This window comes from Danio rerio, chromosome 13 (genome assembly GCF_049306965.1).
Source record: "Danio rerio strain Tuebingen ecotype United States chromosome 13, GRCz12tu, whole genome shotgun sequence".
NCBI classification, from domain to species: Eukaryota; Metazoa; Chordata; class Actinopteri; order Cypriniformes; family Danionidae; genus Danio; species Danio rerio.
The window spans coordinates 20401274-20419253 of NC_133188.1; positions in this window are offsets into that span (position 1 = coordinate 20401274).

Here is a 17980-nt window from a genome sequence, read left to right on the forward strand (position 1 = left end):
GGTGGTTCTTATAGGCTAATGTTTTCCCTTTGTCTGGGGGTCAGACCCATTATCCCCTCATTTCTGTCTGAGTTGTGTGTGTCTGTGCTGACGTTCCTCCTTTCCCTCCCCCTGTTTTCACACTCGGCTTTGTTTCAGAAGACCCCACACTTGGTCCACTCCTCCTCACTCTTTTCATTCTCCTACAGTCCCACCGTCTTCAACAAGTCACTTGTGCAGAGCTGTAATTATCATGACAATGGAATGCGGGCTCAGGAGACGTCATGATAGCTCTTTGTAACGAGTCACGCTTGTTTGTTTTTTGCTTTGCTCTGTTTTGGAAGTATTGTGAGTAAAGTAATCAGATTACTTTTTTAAAGTAACTAGTAAAATAACTCGGTACTTTTTAATTTTCAAGTAAATATCTAGGTTGTTTTTGTTAAATAAATATAATGCAAATTTTTCCCATTTATTGCCAGATGGTTCTTAAAAATTGAGAGTAAGTCTAGGGGCTTGTTTCAGTAAGGAGGTTTAACAAACTCAGAGTTTAAACTTAAATTCTGAGTTGACTTATGCCGAGTTCAGACTGCATGATTTTTAAAGTAGTTGTGTCACATATGTTTTCACACTGCATGAATATCTGGGCTAGCGTTTCGTCGCTGCTTTGTTTACACTGCAATATGGATCGGCGACAGGGACTTTCACATTGCATGACTTTACTATAGGAAGAATCACCAACAACTTCGTCCAAACTACGTCTCACAGCCAAAAACACGTAGTATATCTTTTGTTATTAACTACATAATGAGAAAGAAGCCTTTAATGGGGTAGAAAATGTACATATTTGCTCACCTGGGTTTAAAGGGAATTAGCCATTTCTCCTCAACGTTGATAATAAACTATTTTCTTTCTCTATAAAACGTCAAACAGAAACGGTTGCTCCTGAATCCTGTCAAACCTCCACTAGTTTTTCCTCCATTTCGTGGGTCCAAATAAACCAAAAAAGAGCGCTTTTAAATTCTCCCCCAGCCTCCCGCTGGCCTGCAGCAGGTATACACACACGCACACACAAGTGAATGCCGCTTTCTCATTGGCTGTAGGCGATGGCTGATGTTATTTTCAGTCAAAACTCAATTCACACGGCATGATTTGAATCGCCGACAGCTCCAGATATTTAGCATGCCAAATATCTCGCAGGCATCGGCGACTCATCGGTGATTCTCTCAGATCGCGTCTTTGATAGTTCATACTGTGTGATTGTCACTCACGTGCACGAGCAGCGATTTACCTGTGATTTCAGGCATTTGTCGGCGATTTCTTAAAACCTGTCGGTGAGCCAAAATCGGGGCTAAAATCACGCAGTCTGAACTAGGCATTACAGGGAATTTAAAATCTCAGAGTTTTCAGTTTCAGAACAGCTGTTCTGAGTTGGGTCAATCAGCTTTGGTCACACTAGAGTTTGTGTGTGCGAAATTCTGTCGTACGGTGCTGTGAAAAGGGCAGGATTAAACAAGATGATTAGACATTAAAAAAGTGAGTGTTTGGTCCATGTTTTAAATTTCTGTCTAGGGAGGTGAGCATGTTCTGATGTTCATGCTCTGACCATGTTTTGATCCTTGATTGGTCTCACACAGTCAAATCATGCGATTTCGCAGGTCAGCGTTCACCAAGCTTTAACTTTGCACTACAGCGAACAGCGAAACTTAACGTATGACCCTTCGTTTCTGGTCTGACACATTCGCGTGCGTATGAATGGAAGCCTATGGGGAGAAAAGCCCAGTGTGACCACAGATTTAAGCGCACACACCGCGGCTATAAAAAGGCATAATCAATGGAATGCAGATATTACGAGTCACCATAGCAACATTTGAAAAAAAGTAGATCAGCATTTCTTTCTTCAGCTGAACTTGATGTCCTTATGCAAAGTTATAGCAAATATGAGCATATATTTAAAAAAGCAACACCACTGCATCAGTGAAACCGAGACAGTTAGGGTGGGAAGTTTATATTTAAAGTATTTAAATATTTAGGTATAATAAATAATGTAATGTGTGATGTTTGTTGACTTTTCTCCTGAAAAAAGTGGGGAGTTGGCCGTAATTTTGATTCTACAACAAATTTGACAAAACAAGAATTGACACATTGATCAGTTCAAGATAACATTTCTAAAATTGAGTTTTTAATAGATTTAAAAGTGCACTTGTGTGTCTGCCTTTATTATTGATCAAGGGGTGGAGGTTGATATGACATTTAGAATGTAAGCAGTACTAAAAATAGTTTTTAGAACGAATAATAATCCCATTAATCTAGTTACAGTAGAGATCCCTGTCAAAGGTCAGTGAATTTAAAATAATTAATTTAAAAACGACATGCCATTTTCGTGACTTTTTGTGACTGAAATGTTGGCAATAGCTGTGTTTCCAACTAAAAATGTGAATTAAATTGATGTGCAAAACTGAAATATTGCATAAAAGACATGCGAATAAAGCAGCGCTTCCATCCAACGAGTCAAGCAGAACAAAATTGACATTTCCTGATTAACTGGCGCCAAATATCAAAAGTAAAAGCAGAATTTACTGCGGTAGAAGAAGCTGTTTGAATCTTTTATTTATTTAATAAATGACTTTTACCTCAGAGGACAATGCTGACACACAATGAACGCGTTGTGGCATTTGAAGGTGTAAGATGCGGAGAACAGACGCTCTTGACATGCTACAGACGCTCTGGAGGTAAATAATAATATAATAACAAAATATTATTTTAATATTATATTAAAATATAATAATAGCATTTTAAAATTACCAAAACTATATTTGAGCTGTGTTACAGTGTGCTCAGCCTGCGGGTTTGTCTATTCGCACACATTTTCATCCTCATATGATCTCTTATAGCAAACCTTTAATACACAAATTGGAATTTGTTTGGTAAAAGTGTTTCTATCTTAGTTTATGTGCATCTTTTCTTATCGTAGAAAAAGTTTATCCTATGCGCATGTTTTTATGCCTATTTCCAAAAGTTCTGTGCATCTTAGCATTTCCATTAACTGATTTTTTATGCGCATATTCAAAATGTAAGGCTAAGGTGAGAAGTACTGCTTCATCTTTAAAAAAGGGGAGTAGACCGACAGAAAGTTTAGAGAACAAAACCTTCTCCTGAGCAGGTTAGGTTTACAGAGTAAGTTATCACGCTAACTGACTCTGAGTAAAAGTTACCTCTTTCAGAAACAGGCTTGACTTACCCTGCATTCTCCAGTTTGACAAACCTGCAATTTTGAAACGGAAAACCCAGAGTTTCTTTCGATTCAGGACAAGCATACTCTGAGTTTTCACTTAAAATTCTGAATCCTTTCTGAAACGGGGCCCTGATGTGATGTGAGCAATGTATAACTAATGTAGCTCTAGCCTGAATCTCACTTCCACAAAAACACTCTGAGTATTCTTTGAAATGAGTTCAAACTGTGAAATACAAACTCAGAATTTTCATTATTCACTGTTGAGTGAAATTTCTTTTCATTAATTTTTTTTTTTGCAGCAATCATAGCAACCGAAAAATGTGATGTAAAAGTAATGTAATGTAACACATTACCTTTCTAAAAACATTATTACTTCTTTTAAGATAATGAAAGACTGCAAAATATAAAAAAATTATCAACCTACGTTACACATGATGTCACACGGGTTCAACCGTGCATACCGGTTGCAAAAACAGACCGGTTCCAATAGCAAACATGTTGTTTTGTGCAGTAGGATGCCACATTCGGGGATCAACCTAAAAAAATTAAAAATGCTTGCCATTGCAGTTCTTATGTTATATCAGGTAAGTTCACGCTATGCAGAATCATACACATTACTTGTTTTTGATTGCAACAACGATTTCAACAATTTCAACAATTTTTTAAAAAACAGTTATATATGGTAAAACAAAACTGCGGACACTAAATGCTTAGAATGAAATGTAAAAATGTAAGTTCACACACCCTGCCGTACAGGAGCAGTTGGCTATCAGAATGCAGTCGTTTTGTTTCTTGATGATTACCCAGGCCTTGTATACTTCCGTCATTCCTTGTCTTTGGCTGGGCAGAACTTTAGTTTATAGCACTACAAAGTTTTGAATCTGGTAATCATGGAACATTAATTCTTGCACATGACCACACAGAACAAACTTGTAGGCATCCAAAGAATTGAGAGTTTTGAGTTGACAGTCTTTTAACAATAAATCGTGAAGCTTTTTTGATAACTTACTTCTCATTTACTAGTCTGTTATGAGCCATATCATACCTCCAGAGCCTTCTATGTCCTCCCGATTTGCAGTTTCTGTTAGTTTTTTTTGCTTGAAATATATGTACTTAAAATTTCTTTAGAGTGAGATATTTTCTCCAGTTTTCCTTAAAATAGGTTGATGTGGGCATTGTAGCACTTTAAATACATGTAATGCCTGTTTCATTCACATTTGAGCAGAAAATCCATCTATGCCTCACAAAAGTAGAACATTCCAGGAAATCCCTAATATGCATGAAGGCATTTTAGCAATTGCTGTAGTTGTATGAAAATAAGATCTGAATAAACATAAACAGGCTTGACTAGTCATTTACACGACTGCGACAATAAATGGTTTATATGTGTTCTTCCAGCCATTTTAGGTATTTTCATTAGAAAGTCGATTTATAATTTAATGCTAACTGACATAGCATGTTACAGTAGAATATTGCTATAAAATAATATGCTATTTAACTATTACAGGAAAAAAGATTTGACCGGCTATATTATATCTAGATAAATATGTCTAGATATCTATATCATATCTAGAAAGCTAGTACAATTTAGGTTCAAATGTATTTACATTTACATGACGCACATTTTATTGATTTACAGTTATTTTATTTCACCAAAACTGCACACATTTTATACTGTGAAAACAAATATTAAGCTTAATCAGTAGTTAGAACTATTTAGATTTTCGAAACAGTTGTATTATTACCTCATCAGCTTCAGCTCCTGAAAATAATGAATGAATGACGACACCATGTGACAACAGTGCCACTCCCACCTGCCGGAAGAAACAGGTACTGCTGAACAGCTGACTATTTAATTACCCGACACAAGCGCTAGGTTAAGTGAAATGTGCATGAGGTATGTGATAGTTTAAGTACGCAGATAACAAAAATGTCACACAACCTATTTTTATTTAAGTGCAAAAGATCTGGGTCTTTTGACAATACATCAGGGGCTTAAGCTCTCTAGCCTCCTAAGCCCCCCAACCGCCCCCCACCTCACACCTTCCAACGCCATTGCTTGGTAGTACAATTGACCCAAATTTACATAATAGACAAACAGATATGAAACCTGCCACTTATGTAATGGTTTAAAGATGTGTTCCTGCATTACCTTCCCTTGGTTAATATGAATAAGCCTAAAACAAATGGACTGAGGTGTCTTTTATGCACACATTTGGTTACAGTTTTGCCTGTAACACCCAACTACCTAATTTGTCCCACTAAAACAGCCTTTTGAAAATGCTAAAGAGCCTGGTTTAGTGTGGAAACACTGGTGTTCTGTTTCAGTATAGATGGACTGAAAATCAGGCATGGCTATCCACAATCACTCTCTGACTGATCTTCTGTGTTATTGCAAATCGTTCCCTGATACACATGACCGCAAGTGGAGGATGGCAACACATGCGTGAATGGTCCAAAATAATACTGTGCAGTGTGGATGGAGAAAGTTTTTCCAAAATGCTATAAAAACACCAGTCGAATGAAGATTGTTTCACTTTAAAACACCGTTTTAAAAGAAAAAAAACACACCTGAATGCACTGAAAAGATGTCTGCCAGTACACTTGCAAATTAAATATGGTGCACTTCAATTTAGTAATTCAACATGTACCAAAAACATCTAAATGAATCAAATCATGATTTCAAAAGATGCAACTCTTAAATAGATAATGCTTTTTCTTGTGATCAGTGGCGGAGCTACAATTTTTTTACATGAGGTGGCCACAGTGGTGGAAGGAGTACTGAAAAATGATACTTAAGTAAAAGTACCATTACTTCCCTAAAAATATAGTGCAAGTAGAGCAAAAGTATCTGTTGTAAATATTACTTAAAGTTTGAGTAAAAAGTAGCCGTTTCGAAAGTACTCAAGAGTAGTGAGTTTTAAGCTGATGCACTTACAGTTAATTTGTGCATGTGTGTAAACGTAACATTCTGTAGTGCATTTAATTACCCAGCAGGCACACAACATCAAAAGACATTAATATTAGGTTAGATTTAGGTTGTGATGTCAGGTGACCAAAATTCATTGTCTAGTCAGCGTCTACAGACAATGTTATTTTGATGTCCAATAACGATGTCAAACGATGTTGATATTTGTATGATTTTAAATGATGTTAGAAAGTGACCAAAATCTGGTATTTATTCTGATAAAAAATACTCATTTACAGTAATTTAAGTATTTGTAATTAGTTACTTCACTCCACTGGGTGGCCATTGCTATTTTAGGGGATACACAAACACACACACAGTGTACTCAAACCCAAAGATGCACACACAAATACAATGAAAGTGTTTATAAAACAGAAATCGATTTCATTACCAACATATAATTTAAAATACAGAAATATAATAATTTACTCCTCATCTGCTTACTGTTGTGAGCTAATAAGTAATGACAGGATTTGATTGTTTTGGTGGAACATATCTAAAGCTTAGCTTAAATTCATTGTTTGAAACATGTGATTGCCTAGTAGATGCTCTGAGCTGCTGATGGACCTGAAGTCATGACCACACTGACTCTGATTAGTCTCAGGTATGAAGCTGCTGTGGGATCCAGTGCAAAGGGTAGGATATGTTTGAACCTGTTCTGCCTGTTTGTGCTTCTCTATAAAGAAGTCTGATATCTCAGCCTTACTTTTCATGTTTAATTGACCCTGTGCAAAAATATTACAGTCTGGTTACATCTGATCCAGTCAGAAACACATTTATCCAAATTAAAAAATATCCTTTATCATACCTGCACATTAGAATCAACAACCGATCTAAAAAACATTTTCCTGAAGAAAGTGTATGAGCTGGCTATTCCATTCTAAATAAATTTAACTCACAAACAGCTAGCCTAACATTACTTCCCCATATTAGCAGAACATTTGAGCATCGTAAATTAAATATAATTACTTGCATACATGGAATGTGCATGTAATACTAGCACAGATGAAGTATAGCGTTAACTGTCTAAAGCATGGGTGTCTAAACTCGGTCCTGGAGGGCCGATGTCCTGCAGATTTTAGGTCCAACTTTCCTTAACACACCTGCAAGGATGTTTCTAGAAAGCCTAGCTTGATTAGCTTGACCAGGTGTGTCTGATTGGGGTTGGAACTAAACTTTGCAGGACAACAGCCCTCCAGGACTGAGTTTGGACACCCCTGGTCTAAAGTGTGAACTGATCTCTCCAATCTTAAGTTACAGTTTTTCCAGCCTGATCTCACAAGAAAATGTAACTATTTTACAATTTGCCAGTTTAGTGGCTAATTCGTACAAGTTCAGTCGTACGAAATTGTATGATTTTAAAAAGGAGGTGTGGCACCTAACCTCACCCCTAAACCCAACCGTCATTGGGTATGAGCAAATCGTACTAAATTGTACGAATTAGATCGTACGAATTCATACGAATTAGCCACTAAATCAAAAAGTTATGAATTGCTGTAAGATTGTGTTGGTTTTTCTTCATTGGTTTGGCTCATTTCTTGAAACAGAAATTACATTCTCAAAACAACATGCACAAACCTCCAAACCACTTGGTAATTGTTCACAACAGAATTTAATTTCTTATTCATTTCACCAAATTGCAAATGTCTAGTCATAGTCAAGACCATAATACCATGAATACCAGTAGGTGAGTCCTTGGAACATTTGATCACAATTTATTACAGCTATTTATTTTTTTTGTTCTGATATATGGAAGTTACTTTGTGTGTGGTTGTTCATTACAATAAAAAAGGAGTAGCTATTTCCTTAGCCATATGAGTGCAATGTGTGACGTCAAACTTTGGAGGCTACTCTTACCCTAAAATCCTATTTATTTTTGTCAGTTTTATACACAATTGTATTCTTTTAGCTAGACAAAAACAGTTCAGTAACCATTGTCAGTGAAGGACTGGGCTAAAACTGTAAGGTGGACATGAGGGATATTTTATATTGGTCCTTTGCCATAATGACAAAACATCTAAATATTTGGACTTGCAGTGCTTACACAATGCTAAAGGGACGACACATTTTGGGGGCACTGACTGTTTAAACGAAAAGGAAATTTAGTTTTGACACATGAGTGAACTGTTTTGGGAAAGGTATGAGCTTTTGCAAGTGAGCCATAGTATTGTGCTAATTTGTAACACTGTTTTGCCAAATGATCTTAGAATTTTGAGAATGTAATTGGTTTCAAGAAATGAGTTAAACCAATGGAGAAAAACTGTAACTGATGTCGGTGTCTCGTTAACTTACACATTGTATATTAAACGTTCCTCAAACAAACCTTAAAATAAACTATAACATTTATTTCAAATATTATGTTATGATGTATTATTATTCATCTTACATGAAACCATTCTCTTGCTTTTGGCTCATCATTGATTTGAAAAGCTAGCAAAATTCAAAAACCTCTTTAGACAAATGAAATGTCAATCAGCATCAGGAACTGCCAGCACCAAATAAAATTTTGGGGTGGCCAATTGAATGTCAGGGGTGTCCAGTGCCACCCCGGACACCCTCTGGCTCCACCACTGCTTGTAGACTTAAAATAAAACTCTTTACAGTTTAGAACAGGTTTCCTTCAGCAGATCTTCAATTGTGTGTAAAGAAGGATGTTTTGACACATTCTATGAGATCTTCACAAGTATGATTAAAAATAAAATCGAATGTATCTTTAAACTGACTGAGTGAGCATGTTGTATTGTGGTTCTTGTATATAAAAAATAAGTCCAAACGTATTATTAAGCAGTTAACCTGAGCTGTAATATGACTAAACATTTATTATTTTCTTTTTTGATCAAGGTTAAAGGAAGAAAACCGAAGTCTTTGTTAGAGACACCTTTGATGGGCATCTGTGCCTATGGCATTATTTCAGCTGCCAGGCCCTGCAGTATTTGAGAGGTACTTAAATGCAGTTTTTAGTGAACTGGACAACCCAAGGGACAAGCAAAGTGGAGCAGTTGTTCAGGAAATTATCCTTTTTCCTGGCTCCAAGGCAAGGGAATACTGGGTTACAGTGTGAGAAACCTGTGCGCTTGTGTTTGACTGGCTTTTTGGCAGCTCCCAATAGGAACACCACACCTCTGTGTTGTCTACATGCCTTAATCAGACGTCGACATGGTCAATGTACTTTAAAAAAAAAAAAGAAAAAAAAAAATTTAAAATGAGCTGAAACAACTCAATTTGTGAGACTGTTTTTTGGTACAACTTAATTGTTTAATGTTCAATCCACTTAAATTTACTAAGTTTGCTTGATCAAATGCCCTTTCAGATGCAACTGCATTACTTTAGTCTGTTGTTTTAGTTTGTGACACTTTAAATTTGTTTATTCTTAATATAGGATACTGCTCATTCACCATACACTGTATAAAACTCAGTTACATGAAACACCTTAATCATCCTTAGAAACATTTTAATTACACAATTAGTAATTGATAATAATTTCTAATAAATAGTTTTTCGGGGGCCAAATGTATCTAAAATGACTCTTCTATAGCATTGCATTGCTGCAAAAGGTCCATACTGGATCCCCAAATTTAAAGAGGGTGCTTTGAGATACTAACTGGCCCATGTTATTTACAGTAAGTCTTCCGGCATGCATGTTTCAGTCTATACACCAAGCAACAATGGACACAAACACAGGAAAACACAACTCCTTTCCTGCTAGTCGCTAGGCTGAATCTCAGCGTCGGTGACCACTTCTCAGTCTAAACATTCTGAAGGAAGCCATGCTGTATATAAACACCAACATAATAATGATAAACATAAATGCCAATAATAATCAAGAATCACCACTAAATATAAACTTACTGTGTAAAGTTTTGGGTCAGTAAGATTTTTGCTCAAATGGGTTGCATTTACTTGTATTGACTCTGTAGTGCAAAACATGTTTTTGGAGATAAATATTGAAATTTAAATGCATTTTTTTTCTATTTGTGGATGTTTTAAAATGTCATTTGTTGAAATCATCATTTAATGATGTTCCATTTCAATGAGGCTTTAAAGTCAGTCAGAAGACACATATTTCAGTACACTGTCAAACCTAAAAATTGAATGTAACCCAAACCGTTTGAGGAAACTGATTGCAACAAACCATTTAAGTTCAAAAACTAATCCTAATGAGTACTGTGAACTTAATCCATTTGAGTAAATTAGGCACAGTAAATCCACTAAATAAGGAAAACTCAAACTTGTTGAGTACTGTAAAACTCAACAAGTTAAGGCAACTTAAACCATTTGAGGAAACTGATTCCAACAAACCATTTAAGCAAAAAAAAAAAAACAAACTAATCTGTATGAGTACTGTGACCTTATACTCCATTTAAGTTGAAGTAATGAGGTATTTGATTAACATATTACCTTCAACACTGGGTTCAAAACTCTTTTCAAACGAGTAGAATTAACTTTCAGTCAATTTTGAGTTAACTACACTCAAACTCAATTTTGAGTTGACTGTCGGGTTTTACAGTATATGATGATGCACTTTCCCAGTACTGGGTTGTGGCTGGAAGTGCGTCCGCTGTGTTAAACATATGCCAGAATTGTTGGTAGTTCATTCTTCTGTTGCAACCCGTGATTAATCAGGGACTAAGCCGAAAGAAAATGAATGAATGATGATGCACTTCTAAGTGAAATTAATATTGAGTGGGGGTAGGGGCTTTCTTTTTGCACATCATTGAGGGGCGTGCAAGAGTATTGTTGCTGGAGTTGTCAAACAAGGAAGCTAATGGTCAGATTTTGATTATTGTTGCTGGAGTTGTCAAACAAGGAAGCTAATGGTCAGATTTTTATGAAATATTACCAAAACTATTTTGTTTTTGCATTGAATAATTGTTCACTTAAAAAATAACAATGTGTGTCAGCAAAATAAACATTGCATGCAAACCAAAATGCTGATTTCAGGGTGTCATAAAAAGTATTAAAAGTTGATAAATTAATGTAGAGAAATTTAAGGCCCTTAAAAATTATAAAAAAAAACTTAAATGCTATTTTGTAAGATATTACATGTCATAATATTTATGATTTTGCAATGTATGGTTGTATGCCAAAGTTTGCCTGAATTAAGTCTGTGAATATCAGGATGCTGTGTTTTTTATGAAATCAATGAAATCCTACTAAATTTGACATCATGCTGCTTTGTTTACTGCAGTAACCAAGACAACACTGTTATTTCTGCAGTTCTGTAGGTTCCATCCTGCTGAATTAGCTAGATTTAACAGATTTTTATTCAATATATGAATAATGTTTTAGCTTTGGATTAGTTTCTTACAATAATATTTAGTAAATATACTGTAAGGTAAAATCTCGCCAGTGTTACTGGTTGAAAAGCGATTATCTGGTATTAAAATGTATGAAAAGAGTCTTAAAAAAAGGTCCTAAAAGGTATTGAATTCCACTCTGATTCCTGTAAATACTCTGTAATTTATTAAAATTTTACATTTTTACTTTTCTATTCTTTAAACCACTAGATTTTACTCATTTGTCATTCGTTCATTTTCCTTCTGCTCAGTCTCTATTCATCAGGGGTGTCCCCAGCGGAATAAACCGACAACTTATCCAGCATATGTTTTACGCAGCGGATGCCCTTTCAGCTGCAACCCAACACTGGGAAACACCCACATATTCTCACATTCACACTCATAACACTAGGACCAATTTAGTTTATTCAGTTAATCTATTTATTCAATTAACGCATGTCTTTGGACTGTAGGGAAACCGGAGCACCCAGAGGAAACCCACGACAACACAGAGAGAACATGCACACATAAATGCTAACTGACCCAGCAGAGACACCTTCTTGTTGTGAGGTGAGAGTGCTAACCGCTGAGCCACCATGTCACCCTTCCCATTTGTCTGAAGATTTTAATTATTAAACATTCGATTTGACGTTATCGTCATGCATACATTCAACCTGATCTCACGAGAAAATGCAACTTACCAGGGACGTGCAGTCAGGGAAGTCATCATCCTCACCTGCCATCATGAGATTTATACTAATAATAAAATAAATATTTGTCCGCTGATCTGTGCTATAAATGCAATTTCTGTGTGATTTAAATGATATATTGAATGTATTTATTGCTGTATTTTGCATTTATAATGTTCAATGACAGCGTAGGATGCGAGCTAAGGCAGCACAAGCTGTGCCTCTTGTCAGATTGCACAATCCCTTGCAAACTGGTTTGAGCGTTCGCCTTTTGCTCACTCAGTGTATGCCACCAATGTGATGCTTTATTAACATCTTTTTGTACATTCTATACATTTTATTATATGTCTTCACTTTCTACATAATAGGTAATGTATTTCACATATGTCTATCACTTATTTGGTGTTAGAATCAGACATAAAACCGGACAGATAAGACGTAAAGCGAGGCAGGCAGTAACTCTGCCACACTGAAGCTGGAGCTCAGGGTTATTCGTGTTCAGTGGTTGCTCTTCTTCTACACAGAAGTTCAATAGTTCAATAGGAGTTGTTTTGCTCTGACAGTCTGCAAAAATTGCGGATATCAGCTCAAACATTTTGGACTTTCAATCAAAATGTGCATAAAGAGTGGATGACCAATGCCGGAGCTAAAGGACTTGGGGCTTCAAAGGACGGGACAGAACGCGATCGTTTCAAAGTTATTCAAGTCATGTCAAGACTTCCTTTACAAGTACTGTAAAGTTAAGACCAGTGTGCGACCCCTGTGTGTATGAATGAGAGAGAGAGAGAGAGCAAGCAAGCAAGAGCTTGTACATTTGTGTGGTGCTGTTTATGTATGTATGTATGTGTGTGTGTGCGTGTGTGTGTGTGCGCGTGCGCGCGTGTGTGTGTGTGTGTGTGTGTGTGTGTGTGTGTGAGTGTGTGTGTGTGTGTGTGTGTGTGTGTGAATGTGAGAGAGCACATCTGCCGTGGTGCTGAGTGAGTCACTTGTTATAGTTGTCTGTATCATACAGCTGGGTGTTTTTTGCGAGGCATATTTAATCGCATTTTACATTCTTCCTTGGCCTAATATGTACCTGCCATGTGTATATAAAGAATGCTGATATGGGCTATGAAACACAATCAGTAGCTGGCAAATATATCGGGTCGGGTGTATATGTTTTTTAAATCTGACTTTTGACTTTGAAAGAGTCAATGCCTCCCCAGCCACAAACCTCATCACACGTCTCTGCAATTTGCGTATAGCAAAAAAGTGGCTTACAGAAAAGTCACATGAATTTCACGTGAAGTCCATGTGGCCACATGTGAATTTCCCAAGTGAAGCTTATGTGAAATCTCTGTATGGAAATCTATAAATTTTTTTGTGTAAGAAAACGTACAAATTTTTAAATGATTGTCGTCGACCCTACCCCCAAACCCAACTATGACTGGGGATGAGCAAATCGCTATAAAACGTACAAATTAATCATACAAATTTGTACGAATTTGCCTCTACATCAAAAAGTGATGATTTGTCATGAGATTGTGTTGATATATTCTTATCTTTCTAACTACATTTTGACATTTTATTCCCACATTAAGTTCTTTGAAACATGATTGAACACTAAAAAAATCTGTTAGTGTTTTCTGTTCATTTATGTTTGTGAATTGCATTATGAGATCTTATCTCTGCTCTGTGGACTTTTGATGTTGAAAATTAAACTCTACAGTTTAACAAAGTGACTTTTATTGACATTTTAGTAGTTATAATATAATATATAAGAAATAATATAGGAGTAATTCCGTCAACCTTGCCATGAAACAAATTGTGTTTTCACCAAAATACGGGAACTGTTTCTGGGTGTTTTGGGTATGCAAATATTTTACAGAACTTTAGAAATACTCGAAAATGTCTCTGACAGTGTTTTCAAACTATTATATCTGATTTACAAAAGTCACACAAGTGGCAATTTCACATCTGTCACATCCGTTACTGAGAGGTGTCACATCCATAACAACACTTTTACCTCATAAATGTAAAAAAGAGGGCCAACTCTTATCCTTTTGATTATCATTATTTCTTTTAGGTTGTGTAGTTTAATTCACAGAATTTCTGCAAAGTATGTTGTATAATGTGAATTCGCAGACTTTTTGTCACATTCATAATGCATATTTATTTTCTTAATTTAAAGTACAAAACATGCTTACAGATTGATATTTTTCTGGTCCCATAACTCTGTGGTTAGTTGTTTGGGAAAATATAAATAAAAGTTTCAACATATTGTTAACATATACTTTCTAGGTGAATTTATTTTTTGAGTTTTATTATATCCGTGTGGATAATAAACGTTGCATAAGGAATAAGATGACACACAGACTGTTTTACTGCTCTTCGTTTTTACTTCGCTATATCCGATGACAACTACAACAACCGGCATTTCCGGTTCACGTCACAATGCATTCTGGGTGCTGTAGTGAAATAACAATGCCACGAATATACAACATTTCCTTCCCCTTAAATTTGAAGGTCAACATTTTAATTTTGAACTAGCACCATGCAGAATGAATGTATAACATTCAGTTTACCATTATAACATTCTGTAAACACACATTTATTTATTTGAACGTTTCTTGATTAAATGTCTTAAATGTCCTTGGTAATTTAACACAACTAAATCCCTGGGAATGAGGGTGGACTACCTCAAACCCTGGCTTACCCTTAGGGGATTATTCTGCCCCAACTCAAATACTGTAAGGGTAGCCCCTAACTAAGTATAATCCAAAAAACGTTGAGGTTGACGTCGCTCTCTTATTGGATACCGGCGGCTTACTTGGTCCCCATTTTCAGTCGAAACAACAGGAGGTGATAGTTCTTTAGTAGGTGGGGAATCTGTAATCTTGCTAGGCTCTGTAGTGACAGTCGCAGAAGCTGGTGAGCTGCCAACTGAATCACAGATGTCGGTACCTTCAGGAAGGTCAGTGAATGTACTGGCTCCACTCAGTAACTGATCAGTATGTCTCCTCCATAGAAGATTACCAGCAGTTTTAACCCTGTAGGACACGGGACCCGTCTGGGTTTCCACAGTAGCTGGAACCCATTTTGGACCGGTGCCATAGTTCCGGGCCAGCACCGATGAGCCTATCAAAAAGGATCTGTCTTTGGCTCGCAGTTTCCGTCGCTGTACCTGATTTTCTTGTTGTTGTAGGACCGTTTCTTTGAGTGTTGCTGGTAAAAAAAACCGTTTCTTTGAGTGTTGCTGCGCTCAAAGCTTGTCCTGAGCTCTCGATTAAACAACAAGTAGGCTGGTGACACTTTGGTAGTTGCGTGTGGAGTACTGCGATAGCACAGCAAGAAGTTATGAAGGCGTTGATGCAATGTGCCTTGTCCAATTGAAGCTTTTAAAGCATGTTTCATGGTCTGCACGAACCTCTCCGCAAGCCCATTTGTTGCAGGATGGTAGGGTGATGACTTGATATGTTGCACTCCATTTGCAAGTAGAAATGTGCCCATTTCATGCGAAATAAATTGAGGTCCATTGTCTGAAACAAACTGCACTGGTGGTCCAAATCTACTGAAAATTTCTCCCAACTTCTCAATGGTCTTTTCTGCTGACGTAGATTTCATTATGGCTACTTCAGGCCACTTACTGTGTGCATCAATGACGACCAGCAGCATTTTGTCCTCGACCGGACCTGCAAAATCAGCATGAATGCGATGCCACGGTTTCTCTGGATATTCCCAGGGGTGCAGCGGTGCCAGTTGTGGTACGTTGCGTATGCTTTGACATGACGTACATGTTCTTGCCTTCTCTTCAATTTCTCGATCCACTCCTGGCCACCAGAAGTAACTCCTGGCAATCTCTTTCATGCGGACCATTCCACAGTGTCCCGCATGCAGCTGTTTTAACACTGATTTGCGCAATGTTGGTGGAATGATCACTCTCCTTCCCCACAATAAACAGCCTGTCTGCACTGAGAGTTCATGACGTCGAGTAAGATATGGTTTTAGCTCTAGGTCATGGTTCTCATCTTTTCCTGTCATGACGATATCCATGACCTTGGACAAGACAGGATCATTACGTGTGCCCTTGCGCACTTGTGCAGCTGTTATTGGGGTCCTTTCCACTTGGCTAAAGTAGAAAATTTCAGCTACTTTTGTTTCTTTTACTTGGTCAGCGAGAGGCAATCTGGACAGTCCATCTGCATTTCTGTGCAATTCTGACTTCCGGTACTTGATGTCATAGGTATGAGCAGACAATAACAAAGCCCATCTTTGCATCCTACTAGCAGCAAGAGAGGGGATGCCATGATAAGGACCAAAAATTGCAGTCAGTGGGCGATGATCGGTCAGCAAAGTAAACTTCCTTCCGAAAATATACTGGTAAAACTTGCGCACTCCAAACACAATGCTCAATGCTTCACGTTCAATTTGAGCATAATTTGCTTCGGCTTTGCTCAGACTTCTAGAAGCAAATGCGATCGGTTTCTCTTGACCGTTCGGCATGATGTGGGACAAGACAGCTCCCACACCATATGGGGAGGCGTCGCAGGCCAGCTGAATTGGCAGAGAAGGATCAAAATGAGTGAGGACTTCTGACTTCAGCATGGTCTCCTTTGCTCTTTGGAAAGTCTCCTGACATTCAGTGGTCCACCTCCAGCTATTCTCCTGACACAACAATTTGTGCAGGGGTTTCAACAGAGTAGCGATGTTTGGAATAAAACGTCCATAATAATTAAGCAAGCCGAGGAATGAACGCAGTTGGGTGACATTTTTAGGTGTCGGAGCATCCACTATGGCCTTAACCTTTGCTGGGGACGTATGCAGGCCAGAGGCATCAATGACATGGCCTAGGTACTCAACTGCAGACTGGAAAAATTCACATTTGTCCTTCCGCACTCTCAATCCGTACTCTTTCAGTCTTTTTAGGGTAGCGTCCAGATGCTGCAGGTGTGATTCATCGTCAGTACCAGTCACAAGAATGTCGTCTAAGTAACATACTACTCCCGGGAGTCCTGCCAGAATCTGGTCCATCGCTCGCTGAAACAGGGACGGAGCCGAAGTGATTCCAAATGGTAAGCGCTGATACCGAAATAGGCCCTTGTGTGTATTTATGGTCAATAGTTCTCTGGACTGCTCCTCAACATGCATTTGCAGGTATGCCTGGTTGAGATCAATTTTACTGAATTTTTGTCCTCCAGTCAGTCCTGCAAAGATGTCATTTATGAGCGGTAAGGGGTATTGTTCCGCCGACAATACTGGGTTCACAGTGACTTTGAAGTCTCCGCAAATTCTTATGCTACCGTCTTTCTTTAAAACGGGAACAATAGGTGTTGCCCACTTGCTTACACTGACTGGTTCCAGGACACCATCTTTTACAAGTTCAGTTAAGCTTGCCTCCACTTTGGGTTTGAGTGCATATGGCAAAGGTCGGGCCTTTAAGAATTTTGGCTGGCATTCCGGCTCAACGGTCAATTTCACTTTGATCCCCTGCATGCTGCCTAACTCCTTTTTGAAAACGTCACTGTTTTTCTGAAGAACATCCTCTAAATCCAATGTATTAGATGTAATCATGTGAAAGACCTGCCAGTTCACCTGCAGTTGTTCCAGCCAGGAACGTCCCATCAGTGAGGGGTAATCACCCGAAACCACATACAATGGCAGCTTTTTTATTTGTTTGTTTAGTTCAACGGTAACCTGGAGAAGCCCTTTCATGGTCACTGATTCGCCAGTGTAAGTTTTAAGGGTCACATCGGGTGGTTTTAGTGGCAGGTGGCTCAGAATTTCACGGTATACCACATCTGACACAAGCGACACCGCAGCACCGGTGTCAATCTCCATCTTCACTGGTTGTCCTTCC